The sequence below is a fragment of the Carassius gibelio genome, chromosome B6 (genome assembly GCF_023724105.1).
Source record: "Carassius gibelio isolate Cgi1373 ecotype wild population from Czech Republic chromosome B6, carGib1.2-hapl.c, whole genome shotgun sequence".
Classification (NCBI taxonomy): Eukaryota; Metazoa; Chordata; class Actinopteri; order Cypriniformes; family Cyprinidae; genus Carassius; species Carassius gibelio.
Window position 1 is genome coordinate 14,783,964 of NC_068401.1, and position 15,746 is coordinate 14,799,709.

Below are 15,746 nucleotides of genomic sequence, written 5' to 3' on the forward strand. Positions count from 1 at the left end.
GTCCATTCTTTTCGCTCCACTTTCCGGCCATTTCATTGTTTCCAGGGAATATTCTCCCTTGCCAAACTCAGTTGGACAGGCGTATGTTAAGTTGTGAATGATTGATGTGCCACTGACTTGGCCGGTCTCTCATCTTGCCATAGACTTAAATCATTCATACAAACATTTAACGATACATCCTTTTGAAGTTGCAGGCCTTTGGGAGACGAGTGCTTTTATTTAGCCTATTGGTTTAGCGCTGATGCACTTAATGTGTCTAAATCATTAAAATTGTGCTTATAATAAGCGCAATACGAAGCAGTCCTGATTTACTCTCTGTCAGAAGTACCAGCTTACTGCCTACAGGGGGTTACACTTGTTTTGTATTATATTCTCCAAAGTAGGCTGCTTGAGCTCTGCCTTAACAATAACCACACAGATGCGAACACCCTGAGGAATAGCTTGGCTGAGATCTATTCCAGAGTCTGTTCTGGTAGGTGGGTGTGTGTGTGTGTTGTGTTTTGCAGAGATTGGGGACTAACTGTACCCCACAGCGCTATACCGTGGGGCAGGACTTTCTATGTAGTCCCCCATTGATTTCAGGAAGGGACTGGTGTATATAATGCAATTTATCAAATCAGCATCTGTCATCCTCATGGGACACTCCGACATGATGCAAATTCACTCCACACCATCCAATAAAACATCCTACCAGCCTCAGCCATTAACATGACGGACTGCCCTCCGGTAAGTAGGATTGTGGATCACAACAAGGACTTTTATAAAACGCTAAAACAGCTGGATAAACTCATAACTCTCATTTTTGTGGTTGTTTTTCTGGCTTGCGTGTTCAGGATGTTGAGTAAGCCCACCCTCTCCCCACCCACCCGTCCAATCCTAGTTAAAGAGCATGCAGGAATGCCCACAAAACAAGGAATTTTAGTTACAATTTTCAGCTACCAGAAACTTTCCTTCCATATTTGGCCCAACAGCACGAGGATTTGAAAATCCAGCCCTCTTCCTGTGTCCCTCCGCCTTCAACTTAGTATTTAGCAAAAGAGTACCATCCCTCTCAAGACTTATAAAACAATGATATAACAAGGAATAAAAAAAAAAATGGCTCAACTGGAATCCAAACCGAAAACAAGTCTATATTTGCATGATTAAATGTTACTTTTATACACAAAATAACAAATGTTTTCACACCACAGTTCAAAAGTTCAGGTTGAGTAATTTTTTTTATGCATCAAATCAATTATTCACGATATCAAAAAAAAGTAAAATGATTTCTATATAAATTAATTGCAGATTAACTTCTGTTTGATCAAAGAATCCAGAAGAAGAAGAGAAAAATCACAATTACAAATATTAAGCCGCACAACCATTTTTAACATTGACATTTTTGAGCACCAAATCAGCATTGTGTGATTTCTGAAGGAGCCTTAAAAAGAAGATCAAACCAGAGGAGAATTCATTACAGCTGCAAAACACACTTTCTCCGTACACCACTACAACTCATTTATTGGCTTAATGAAGCTGAATCGTGAACTAAATCACCAAATATGACAACAGCCCTCACGGCTTCAGTCTGATGACTAGCGTTCATCATCAGCGCCCCAACAGCAGCGCAAGAGCACTGAAGAGATCATAAACATGAAACCCCAGGCTTTACACATGATTTTCCTCATCTAATATGGAGTAAACCTATTAAGAATGTGGCAATATTACAATTCTGGTCAATGTTGATAGGTCAATATTGCTTTGTTTACTAATAATATTATCAAAATTAGATACAAATCTTGCCTAAATTATAAAAAAATAAGATGCTAACAGTGACAATCACTTGTTTTACAAAATACAAGAAAAGCTAATTTATGCACTGCGACATTATAATTTACAGTGTCAAAAATGGGTAGTACATTGCTGAGATTTTTGCAACTGATACGCTAACAGTATAAATCTTGGATATTAGTGAAGCGATACTGATAAATCATTTTGTTTTATTCCTTTTTTTCTTATTGTTTAATTTTGTTTTGTTCACAACCTGGCCAAAATAATAGTGTAAATATTTTTTGTCATAAATGGCCATTTTAACACCAATATCAGCATCTCTTACCGCTGCTGTGGAAACCAACTATCCAACTCCTTTAAAGTCTATTATTATTATTATTATTATTATTATTATTATTATTATTATTATTATTATTATCATTATTTAGTAGCATAAGTAGTGGTAGTTATAACTAATAAATAAAGACTGTTGTAAATGAGCTAAAGAAATATATATATATTAAATTAATCATTTTTAATATTTTAATTATTATTGGCAATCCAAACTAGCATAGACTATATATAGATGCAACCATGCATGGGCAGCATTAAACCAAGTCCGATATAAATACATCTTTTGGTTCAGTAACAGCTTCCGTGTTGTCATCGCAGTGCAAAGACGGTATTATTTAAAGCTGATTATGTTAACATCTTTTGACCATTAACATTCCAGCCTGTCCAGTAGCGCCAAAAGTCCCAAATCCGGATGACTGTGAGCGACGGTTGCCACTGTTTTGGTACATGGGACATGCGAATCTTGAACCCGCAGTTCAGACTCTTAAACAGAACGAGTGCGTAAAAGAAAACATCACCATGAGTCATCAATGTTTTTCCAGAAGAGAAAACAAACGCACATGTGTGGAGTACAACCAAGGCTTTTATGCTTTTAGCTGCTATACACAACAAATTATTTTCACCCAACTCGACTCTCCTTTTAATGGCATCTCTCTATGCTTTCAATCTTTTTTTTAAACCCTCAGTACACTAATGCCGCAGGACAATGCATTAAACCCTTCGTTTGACCTTTTGTTGTTGTTTGTTTTCACTCCCTTTCTTTTTTCCATTATCTTGAATAGGACAATGATATAACTTAAACCATAACAAGCAACTGACCAGCTTTCAGGCCTAGGCTGGATATTACTGTATAGTATCAAGAGCAGTGATCTAGGAAGCCCTGGTCCCAAACATCATCCATGCGGAGCTGCAGGACAGCTGTAATCTCACCCTCTCGCATCTCTTTCTAGCCAAAAATTTAGAACAGAACAGGCAAGCACCCCAGGAAAAAAGGCTTTTACTGCTGAGCTCTTTGGATTCAGTATGATCCTTCTTAGCTCTCGCTGGAATACCTCGGATCATCCCGATCTATCCAATGATGTGTCAGTTAGGAGTTCTTTGAAAATATAAAACTCTATCCATGAGAATTTGTATTTTTGGTGTGCTTAATCCTGTTTGTCAGGGTTTAGGCTTATAATGGCAGAGAACAGCCATGGCCCCTAATATAGCCTGTAATACAGTCTTTATTTCTGTCCACGTTTGGTGTGTTGGGCTACACTGGAAATCTTACTTTTCCTTCCCTTCTCTGGGGTGCTGCATTTGCCTCAGTATGACCAAGCACAGAAATTAGAAACAGATTACATGAACATGCAAACAAAGCTAAAAGTTTTTTTTAATTCATATGATGTAACTTCAGCACAATACATTAAAGGGACAGCTCACCCAAAAATCAGCATATACAATGAAAAACATTTTTATTCCCCTCGGCCATACCTCTCTTTTGCATTTGCACATATATTCAAATATGGTGCATTAAAAGGTGTCAGATTAAATTGATGAATTTCAATTACTTGCTATGCAGTGGAGACGCATTTACTGTCAAACATCATTCAGCATTCATATTGTAATTTTGTCAAAAAAACATTCTTGATTACATGATAAATAGAGATTGTTCTTTTTGAGAGTTATTTCTTGTCTTTCTTTTAATTCATGAGTTAACACTGCAAGTTTAAGTTTAAACGGTTTCATTTTTTCTGCAGTCGAAGAAAGTAGTCTAAAGTATAAGTGATTCTCTCATTTGAAAGATTATCAAGAATTATTTTATTTCGATCTGCAGTCTAATAGAAGTTAAGAAAATAATTTTGCTATTTGAATTTATATATAAAGGCTAAATCCATTTTTTCTTAACTTTTATCTTCTTAAAATTTGTTATGAAGACTATTAAATCAACTTTAGGCTAGGCTTAAAAAACAGCCTAGCTATAAATAAATAAATTCATAATATCACGAATATAATGAAATTATATTATATACAGAAATTGCAGTGCCTCAAATTTATTAAGTAATGTTTTATTTTGCTTGCTTCATGCGAACTAGGTAAATGAAAATTAAAAAACCTACTAGCCTACTGTTTATACCTGGAACCAATTCATTTTTAATTGCTGATTTAAGACATAAGACTACATAAGATAATTGACATATTATTGCTTAAATAAACATTTAAAAATAGCACTAGAAATATAATTAAGGAAATTAAACACAGACATGGGCATTTGAAAAGACAGTAATGACATGTGTCTCCTCCACTGATCTATTTTTGGTGTATTTAATTTTTTTTTTTTTTTTTTTTTTTTTTTACTGATGATATATTTGGGGGTAAAATATATCTTTAAATGGAAGTTAATTAAAATGTAAAACAGTACAATATTACAAGGCTGTGGTATTAGTGATTTCCTGAATCAAAAAGATTTATATAAAATACATAAAATGTAGCATTCAGCTAAATAAATCTCCATTAGACTAAATAAGCTCTAATTCACAGTTCGGCTTTTAATGCATTCTAATGATTTGAAAACAACAACAATGACTGAACATGAGTGAATGGCTTTTGTTCACTGGTAATTTCTCAGCCTTTGATAAGAGTGGGGCACATACAGTAGAAATGTCTTGCTTTAGTTCATTCATTAACATTAAAAGAACTGAAGGATTGTTGTTTGCCGTCGCTGATGATACAACTAGGATTCTATCCAAAGCTCTTTTATTCTGTTTCACAATGGCACAAAAGAAACGGCTTGAGAACATCTATTGAATGAAAACTCCCACTCTCACTCACCCATATGAAATCATTATAAAGGTTCTAGATGAGGACCACTGACGCGGTCACAGAAGGGTCCTGGAAAGTGAGACACTTGTGATTACGACATATGTGTGCATGCAAAATTCCCTTTTGATAAACTAAATAATAATAACTGCCGATTCTCACTAACTCAAAGCCTGCAATTGCATTTGACTCCAATGCACATTCAGAAACGAGCCACATCGTTTCAAGACAAAATGTTCTGATCAGTGTAAATGAGGATCAGAGGCTATGAGACCGAATGAATTAGATTATGAAGCTCAGAGAACAAACATCACACTTATGAATCGTGTCTCCAGGGGGAAGCCCAGAATCACATGGCAATCCTTACTTGGGTCATTCATTCAAATATCACTATTTCATTAGACTTAGTTTTTGTGTAAGAAACAAATTGACTGGGATGTAGGAGCCTTGTTCGAATACACACCGATATACAAATATCATATATAGGTATGTTTTGAAGTTATTAAACACAAAAAAGTGATAAAATCCTGTGGAGTCCCATGGCTTACTGGTTTAGTACAACTGTGTAACATTCTGATGTTCCATGAACACTCATATAGCTTTGCCAAAAACAGCTGCTTTTGATGACAGCATCCCTTGCCAGACATCAGCTGTGTGACGCAGGATGAGGGAGAGAGAAAAAATAAAGAGAGACAGGGGATAGAGAAGTGTCTACCGGCAGGTGCTGGCAGCACGGTGTGAGGGATAAGGACTTCCTGCCAAGTAGATGATTTGGGTCAGTAGGTAATTGCATTCCTGAATCACAGAGGGCTCGGTGGCAATTAATCCCGGCTGTGAGCCACGTGAGCAGGGGAACACGTTCACTGTGCAGAGGCCAGTGTGGTCAGAGAGAGGACCTGCCTGCTCCAGCCAGGAAGCCAAGAGCCATTCTTGTCTCCATAAGAGTCAATGCTAAACACAAACTACTATACTCTGCATCCTCTTGTGGTAAGAGCGCACAGCAGGTGTGTATATCTCTACAATACAACTGGCCGCAAATTTCATGAAATGGTACAAATGTTTGGGTTGTGTCCATCAACTTCCAAATAAAGAGAGAAACATTTTTTGATTAAAAGTAAAATTCAATTAAATGTACCTTTCATTTGTTAATCGAATTCACTGGATTGTTCAAAAACTGGCATAATGACTATTTAATAACCATAGGTAACTACATTTCCAGTAAAGATAACCGCCAGTTACAAATATCCACAATAATACAAATAAATAAATAAATTTTTAAACAAGTAAAAATAGCATATTTAATATATTTTTTTAAAGAAATGAATAGATTCACCATGCCATGTCATTAACCCAACTATATTATGATACACACAACACCATTCAAAGGTTTATCTGTAGAGTTTTTTTTTTGTTTGTTTGTTTATGTGCTTATCAAGGCTGCATTTATTTTATCTAAGATAAAAAAACAATTTTAAAAGTGCAAATTGAAATTGTGAAATACTATTACAATTTAAAATAATTTTTTTATTTACTGTTTTTACGGTCTATTTTAATATATTTTAAAATACAATTTATTCCTGTGATGTTTTATCATAAACAGAAATACTGTAGAAATCTTTTGCAAAACTGTAAATGTCTTTACTTTCACTTTTGATCAAATTTAAGTATCCTTGTTCAGAAATTTTTATACATTTTTTTATATATTTATTTAAAAAACAAAAGCAAAATGACAGCATGACCAGGGTCCTGTACCATGATGGTAGCTGAACAAATTCAGAGTTACAGGATTAGTTCTGAGTTGACAAAACCAAACCTCTCCAATCCGGCTTTGTTGGTACCATGATGCTGTTCATCAACTTTCTTTGTCAATTCAGGCTTTGATCCTGAGTTTGTGGAGCGCATGCACATTAATGTGTGACATCACTGGCGAACAGCCAATCACGAGCCTTGCAACACAAAGCAAGTTTGATTTACTTCTCCCGAGAGACCCAGCGAGATTCAAGACTAAAGGTTAAAGGTTTTGCTAAAGGTTAAGAGATTGAAGAATATGACAAATTTAAATGTCATATGAAAAATGAAGGAGGACTAATAAAATAAATGATCTTGCTCCATCAGTGTAGTCACAAGTGGAACTTGTTAACTTAGTTTATACATTTGAAAATATATAGTGATAGAGACTTGAACATGTAAGGTCAGATTTGTAATTTTTTAAATAGTTCAATCTTTTGATACTACAGCTTATTTACATTACATGATCTGTATACATTAATATTTATTTAAAATAATTTATAATAACTGTTAAACTAAAATTGCTTGCGTGTAAGAGATAAATAATAATATGAATCACAATAATTATATAAATAATAAAATGACTCAGTTATTATCATTAAAGCCAGACTTCTACTTTATTTATTTTTTTAAGCATAAGTGACCTTTAATTTGGAGCAAGATAAACTGGAGTTACTTTGTGTCAGACATGTGTCACTTCTCTCACATCTGATTGGTTCACCTTCTGTTTGAGATCTTGAATCCAGAACATAACCTGCCCCGGAGCAGGTTAGCCATGCAGCGTAAGATACCATGGCAACAAACACCGATTAAAGCTGAGCTACTTTCATAGTACCTAAAACCCAGGGTTGGCGGAAACTAAACTGAAACATAGCTTGCTAGCCACCTAATCCAGCTTCACGGTACAGGCCCCAGGACCTCTTTTATTATCCCAAAGCGGTTTGTTTCAGGACAATGACCAGGTGAATGTTATTCATCTTATTACATGGCTACTTACTAAATTAGTTTGTTTTATTGTGCGAGAATAAAAAGATTGATTCAAGAAATCTGAATTCAAGAAGGCTGATTATTTTCATGTTATGGCTTTATTTTGTAGTTTTCATAGAGTCACATCCTCTGTAAAGAAGCAGTGGGGAGATGCATTACACACAAGTTACAGGGCAGGACAAATGATTCAATGCAGTCAATAGGTCCTAATTAATTAATAATGATTAACAGATTTTGTTTACGCTCCTTGTGATTATGCTGCCAATTGTGGAGATTTTAAAAACAGCCTTTAACAGAGTATTGATCATGGATTTCCATTTGTGTGATGAGAACATTGTCAATGAAATGAAAAGGTTTTAACTTAGCATGAGTTCAGAAAATGTATCCTTTTTCATTTGACAAGACAATAAACCCTTTTCCACGTTTTTCTTCACTACGCTCGAGACAGACCCCTACCAAGTTCAATGGCAAGCCAATAATGGATAGAGAATTAGTTTAAAATGCCAGCAATGGCGACTCAAAAGGGTCATTTTTATTCTCTATAGACCTCAGAACACTTTGCTCCTCTATTTAATAACTCATTATAGCTCTTTCTAATTTCTTTCTGGCTCCAGTCTTTTTTGTATTGTACTTTGTAATAATAACACTTTCTATTAGCATTGCACTTTAAGAGGCTTTTAAATCAATCCAAAGATTAGAGACTTTTGGAAACACAATGTTAACTTTTAACTTTGCAATTGGAGAGTGACAGCAGACACTTAGTTTATGACTCATTCTACTCTTATGTTACATTTCTGAACATGACCTGAAAATACCTTTTCCAAATATATAAAGCAAACCACTCAATGTAAAAAAAAAAAAAAAAAAAAAGAAAAAAAAGAAAAGAAATTCAAAACAACATTTCTTGACTGTGAAACCAGTCCACAGATGACTGGATAATAAACCGGCCACTGGAGCGGATCTTATGTCAAAATGTGCATGACTGAATATTGGTTGAATATATGTGGGAAAATAAATAAATAAAAATTAGGAACAAAAACAATCTTATTTCTATGATGACAAAAATTAATAAAAAAAATAATTAATTCATTGATTCATGGATTAGTTGACAGGGTTCACTTTAATTAAATATAAAATTAATTAAGTGTTTTTTCCTATTTTAACCATGTATTAAAGGCAGAAATTAAAACTATCTGGTAAAAGGAGCTTTTATAAAATAAAATAGGTTTTAATAATGCATTTTTTTATTATCCCATTATTATTGATTATGCACTCAATTTTGAAGTTCAATACATGTATGATGTTTCACTGGTATTCAGCTTTAAAGAAGAAGGATGGTTTTAAATTTGGATTTTTTAAAAATAATTAATTAATGTATAATTAATTCACTGCCATTGGCTACTTTAATCAAATATAATTTGTTATGCTATCAGTTTAAGCTCTTGAAAAGCAATAAGATACACACAAATATTGGTTAGCTCCAATTTTTCCACAGCTACGTCCAAAGCAGAGAATTTGCCACTTTGTTTAGCTCTAAAAAGCTCCATATTCATGATTTAAGCCTGAAAATGTTTTCCAGAAATGGGCCCATACCCGCTGATCCATCCTAAAGCCAATGAGGCACAGGAATGGCTGGCACGGTGCTGGTGCAGAAACAAATATCTGCTGCTCTAGCTGCATCTCTCAGCAAGCTATCATTTAACAGGCCAACATCTACCTCTCCTCTGGGGCTACGATCTAGGCTTTTGGATTGCTCTGTTTTTAAGCCAACAAGCCTCATTACAAAATAACAGGACTAGTGAAATGGCATCTGTTAGTCTGGCACATGCAACCTTTTGAGCCGGGCTCCATTAACTTACAGTGTGCGTCAGAAGAAATTAATCTGCCAGTGACCTCTGATACCAAAAGAACAGGGCTGAGGCTGAGCCCCCAGAGGCGGAGGATAATGCCTTTTTTGGCAGATCGCAAAACTGTGCCTTTGCAGCGAGGGGACATAATGATGACATTACTGTTTGATATTAGCATTTTAATCTGACCTAAAGACTGTGTGGCTCTATGACAGATTCAAAAGTGCTAATGGGCTCATAGTCTTTCAAAGCTCAAAATCTGTGATTACGTACTTTTGCTTTCTGCATAGTCCCATAAAGTAGGCATTAAATATAAAAAAATCCAAAACACGCATGATATAAAGCAAATGCAGTTCAATTAAAAATAATGCCGGAAAAGTAAATAGGCCACAAGAGGCCATATGTTATCTTGATTTAACCATGTACTGAAAGCACAAACCAAAGCTCTAAAATAAAATAAAATAAAATAAAATAAAATGGAGCTAAAAGGCATGTTGAAAACGGCTCAAATGGCATAGTTGCTTCAGCAAATTCATTGTATTTAAGGTTGTTTTAAAGATGCTATTTTCAAAACCAACAAAGTTTTAAACTTTAAGCACCAGACTGGTCTTTTCATTTCCAAACTATCACAATATGTATAACCTCCAAAATAATAAAACATTGCCAAATTTCATCTGATTATTCCTTTAACTCATCATTTATATTAATCTGATTCTTAAAACCTGAATATATTCTCATGTAATAAACTGTGAAATTCTAACTCCAAAAATTGTAGGCATATTTCATTGACCCCCAAAAAAAAAATAAGAATACTGGCTTTACCGTAAAGAAAACGGTTAAAGAAATGTTTGAAGTATCCTGCCGATGCGTTCATTAAAGAGGTCTTAACCTTTAATCATAAAACTCAGAGGAACTGCATGTAAAAATAGAACGCAATCAAAGCCTCAGTGTGAATCTTTTTATAAACAGATAATCATCCACTTATTTACCTTCACTTTCTTGCAATCTGCCCAGGCCTCTAATTGCTCTCGTTAATCAATCCTGACGTTTCTATGTTGTCAGGATATTCTCTCAGACTGACAACGCTATATGGAAACAAACACCAGAAATTTTGCAAACTGGAGAGAAGAGTATGTTAGGAAACAAAGGCCAGCGCTGGGAAGCGAGTGCACATTGATTCGAATCTTAATCCAGTTTCTAAAGACGAGGTGGAGGATTCTAACGGCGGTGTTACCGTATTTCAGTGTGTCACAAAAGAAAAATTATTCATTTCTCGTAATATAAGAGCTAAGCAACAAGACAGTTCATTACGAGGGAGGTTCGGGTCTTCTTTCAAAACAAATCCCCTGGCCTTTTAAAAGGAAAAGTTAACAATCCAACATGCCGTTTAATGAAAGCACTTGTTACTGCCCTCTGATTAATTGAAAACAAAATTCAAGAGTTAACTATCACCTAACAAGATGAGTCATCACACATTTGGGGGATGATTAAATAAAACAAAAGTTCACAAAGACTTTGTTTGTTCACATAAAACAGAGCGATGTTTCATGAATAGAGAAATGTTTTGACTGATGCTAAGTGCTCCAGCTGCTGTTTGCACTGACTCCAAACTGAATTAAGACAAGTGCTGAAGAGTTTACAGTAAACTTTGCCTGAAGCCAACCAGCACTAGATATGAAGACCCTTCAGTACTGTTGAGCGAAAAGTAATGAGATTATCACACCGTTCTATCATTAAAGTCGAGTATATCGCACCTCACGGCTATGGAAAATCCCATTAAGGTCTACCTTTCCCTGCCACTGCCATGGTACCAGAGGAAAGTGAAGGTGTAAACAGCTAAACTGTTGGTTTACTAGCGGTCAAGAATAAAGGTGGAGGAATGTAGTTTACTTAGACTAAAGACATTCCTATTAAATAACTACAGTTAGATCTACTTACCTACTTATGGTAAAATTCCAGAGGGTAAGGCATAAAACTGGTAAGACTCTGTATGTACTATTTCAGATGTGTTGACTGAGCTATGCTTCATTTTTTTTTCTTTTTTTTTTACAAACACCATGGACCAAAGAAAGATAACCCAACATTTTGGCACAAGTTATTCTCCTCCCTGCAAGGAAAATAATTGAAAAACCCTTCTAAATTCCATAATTTAACCACTTTTGAAAAAAATGGGTTGGGAAAACCACCATATTTTATGTTTTATGTTTTTATATGTGACCCTGAACCAGAAAACCAGTCATAAGGGTCAAATCTGCTGAAAGCTGAATATATAAGCTTTCCAATGATGTATGGTCTGTTAGGATAGGACAATATTTGGCTATTGTGGAGATAAAGCTATTTGAAAATCTGGAATCTGAGGGTGCAAAAATTGTTTTAAAAGTTGGCCAAACGAAGACTTTAGCAATGCATATTACTAATACAAGATTAAGATTTAATATATATATATATATATATATATATATATATATATATATATATATATATATATATATATATATATATTCAGTATAAGTTTTTAAAATATCTTCATGGAACATGATCTTTAATTAATATCCAGATTTTTGGCATAAAAGAAAAATCTATAATTTTGACCCATACAATGTATTTTAACAAAAAAATATAGCTCTCAAGGAAGGAATTACAATCTCATGCGTCATTACTCCACTAAACACGCAGAGCAGAAGTTTAGGCATGAGGGAGATGAGACACCCAACTCAGAAAAGAAACCCTCTGTCCATGCATAATAACTATATTTAGTTCAAATTCACAATTGTTAAAACACCTTTATTTGTTCTGCTCCACTGGGCCCTGTTGGACAAAGGCACCTGGCTGGCTATCAGTCCCCGGGAAGTCAGAGTTTGAGACCCCAACATAATAGTGACCTATAGAATGTGGTTGAAGAAACACACTGCCCTGCCCTGAACAAATTCATTCCTGCTTAATACAAATAAACTGTCCCGCAACCGCATATTTGTGCATTTGAAAGTTTTCCTTTAAAGGCAATATAGCTCGACATACTTGTCAGTAGTTCTTCACACCATGAGTAACACATTCCACAAACATATCTCCTCAGCAAATATTACCAAGCAAAGAAAAGAGTCACATACCTGACAAGCAAAGCCATCTCTGAGAAAAAATAAAGAGTACACATCGCCAAGAAATACCTTAATTTCCATTTCAATAAAAATCCAGCCTTTGTCGACCGTATAGGAAGGACATGTACATGTATACAGACTGAGGAATTGTTTCTAAACCTACTGAAGGCTGTTCTTTAAACTCACAGATTAAAATATAGCCCAGACACACGTTGTGCAAAGTACAAGCCATTTTAGATTAATTGTACGGCTCTATATCAGCTGTACAAATCATTGTATGATTGAACAAATACAAAGAAATTCAAAACCTCCAGGAAAATGTCAGGTAGCTCCTACCAACAATTCACTCAAGAAAATGAAGGCCATAAACAGCAGCCTGTGTATAACTGACTAAAAATGACTTGTTTTAAACTATATACTTCAGCTGTGAACAGCACAACTGCAGTTATAAAAGGGTAGAGCAATGTGCCACAGGATTGCAGCAAGGTTAACATGTCCAAACACATCCACGACTTCTAAAGAATAGAAGAGAAGAGAAGAGAAGAGGATACTTACAGCATCCCGTGTGTCTATGGACTAGAGAAGACCCACAGCCAGGCCCTTATGCTGTTAAAATGGCTCATAGTGCTTCTTCCTGCTGCACTGTGGAGTCATGAGGAGGTAAACATTTCCAAATATGGAAATGAAAATAGGCGAAAGATTGGGGGCAAATTTTTATTCGGCTTGCTTTTTTTGGTCTGGAATGCCACTCTTTTTCACTAGCCAGAGGCACATAGAAGCCAAGTCTGTGGTCCGTACCATTTGCAGAATAACAATGGTAATTGCTGGGAGTTTTTTGAGAGGGGGGCAAGCATACTCACAAATGTTCTGTAAGAATAAAACAAACCACAGTAAATAAAGGTACTATCGAATGTCTACAGAGAGGACAACAAAGACCCTCAGACAGCGCTATGCCACTGACCCACACAAAAACACTAGAAATTACATTTATTCTAATACACTCATTTTATCAATGTATACCAACCCAAATCAAGGGTAGAAATTATCATACATTTATCAAGTAACCGTACACAAATACATGAATGTTCAACGAATAAAAATGTTGTCTTTACATTTGACTATATTAAGTGAAACACTGAGTCTGATCCATACAAAAAGCTTCAGAATATTACAAGAGGCTTAAAGACAACAAGCTTGAAAAAAAATGTGTATTGTATTTACTTAGAAACTTTCACAAATGATTACAATGAAATGGTAAACACATTGATTATTAAGTGTAATTAAATGTAAATGTATAACCGTAAATGTAATATTTTGAAGTAAAAACTAAATACACAAACAATCTCTAAAAATAAAATCCAAAAATCTTTGTTTCATTAACATCTTTAAATAATTTTTTTTTTCAGTGTACTTCTTAACAGCTTTTTGTGCTTTCTGGCAAACTAACAGTTTAACCAATCATCCACTTTGTTACATAATTTCGATGACATTTTTCCAATGCAATCAATCAATCAATCAATATATAAATAAAAGTAGTTTTTATTAAATAATTATATCAAACGGACAGTATTCATCTATCATCTATTAATCTCTCCATCCATCCGACAAATCAAGTCTAGGGTTGTGGGAATGCTGTTATAATAATAATTATAATAACTATGATAATACTGTTATTATTATAATTATTGGAAAACATTTAGGGTCCTATTTTAACGATCTAAGTGCATGGTCTAGAGTGCACAGCGCAGGTGTTCTCAGTGCATGTCCGAATCCACTTTTGCTAGTTTAACGACAGGAAAATGGATGGCGCGCCCGGCGCATGGTCTTAACTGGTTGTCCATAATCTTTTAATATGTAATGGGTGTTTTTTGGGAGTAACATGTAATAAACCATTCAGAGTGTCATCTCCCATTCCCTTTTAGAGCCAGTTGTGCTCGCAGCATGGCGTATTTGCTATTTTCATGGTGGAATTTGCAAGCGCAAAGACAAGAACGCATCTCCAGAGAGAAAACGGAGCTGCTCGGTAGGCTAATTAAGATACATGCGATGACTATCCATTATGACATGTAGGGATTTTTATATTTATGTAGTCTACACAATAATATTATTTTACATTGAAATCTTTTAATTTTTAATATTTGGCATGAATGTGTGCCACGGTGCGTCCCTGTTTGTATAATAAGCAGCATGTACGTTAAATGACAAAGAAAAGTAGGGGTGCTCCGATCACGATCGGCCGATCATTAATGCGCATCTCGTCAGTAAAGCCGGTTATCTAATCAGTGTTAATTGCATCAGGTGCGTGGTTTCACATAGAGCAGCTGTTACTACACAGAGCCATTGTTAATAGAGAAGATGCACCAAAAAACGCTGAAAATGAAGTGGATTTGTGCATCTTCTCTGTTAACAACGGCTCTGTGTAGTAACAGCTTCTCTATGTGAAATCATGCACCTGATGGAATTAACTGCTGATTAGAGAACCGGCTTTACTGAGGAGATGCGCATAACGATCGGCCGATCGTGATCAGAGCACCCCTAAAGAAAAAATATTGCGCAAGTTTTGAGTTGGTCTATGACAGTCTATTTTGAGTTCTTCCAAATAGTAACATGCAAACAGTGCGCCTGAACACACCTCTTTTTTAGACCAGCATGCCTAATGGGTGCACAAATTGGCACAAATGCATTTGCTATTTAAACGTGGCACAGGCCAGAAAAATGAGAACTACGTCAGGACACTAGCAAAAACACTTGCACTGCTTTGCGGTGGGTGTATGATACGGCCTTAGACTTTGTGTCAAAATATGACAGATTTTTCTTGTTAAGTCAACAAAAAAACTTTTCTTTTTGTGAAATGAAGGTGAGTAAGTGATAAACTATCCCTTTTAGATACTGTACGTCCGCATGGAATCCCTCTTTTGTTTTGTCTGCACTCTGAGCAACGGAATAGAATGGTTGTTCTCCATTCTTTCACAGAACAGACTGCAGGGACTGACCAAACATGGAAATCAGGGTGGCGCTCAATCAATTGGAGCACTGAGGAAGTCTATTTCTATTGCTTTTCATAAAACAAAAGCAAATCACCCGTATTCCTTTATCACCTTTTGAGAACATCCTCCTGTGACACAAT

At 35.3% G+C, this 15,746-nt stretch overlaps 1 protein-coding gene across 3 annotated transcripts in view; it reads right to left on the reverse strand.

The window, feature by feature from the left end:
- lpp (LIM domain containing preferred translocation partner in lipoma) overlaps nucleotides 1–15,746 on the reverse strand; it is a 172,832-nt gene that overhangs the window by 150,570 nt on the left and 6,516 nt on the right. The window contains exon 1 of one of the 3 annotated variants that reach the window (XM_052559076.1): nucleotides 13,175–13,266. The exons of the other annotated variants lie outside the window; for them this stretch is intronic. The gene's annotated coding sequence lies outside the window, so the exon portion shown is untranslated. Of the gene's footprint in view, nucleotides 1–13,174; nucleotides 13,267–15,746 lie in introns of those variants that run through there. 3 annotated transcript variants of the gene reach the window in all.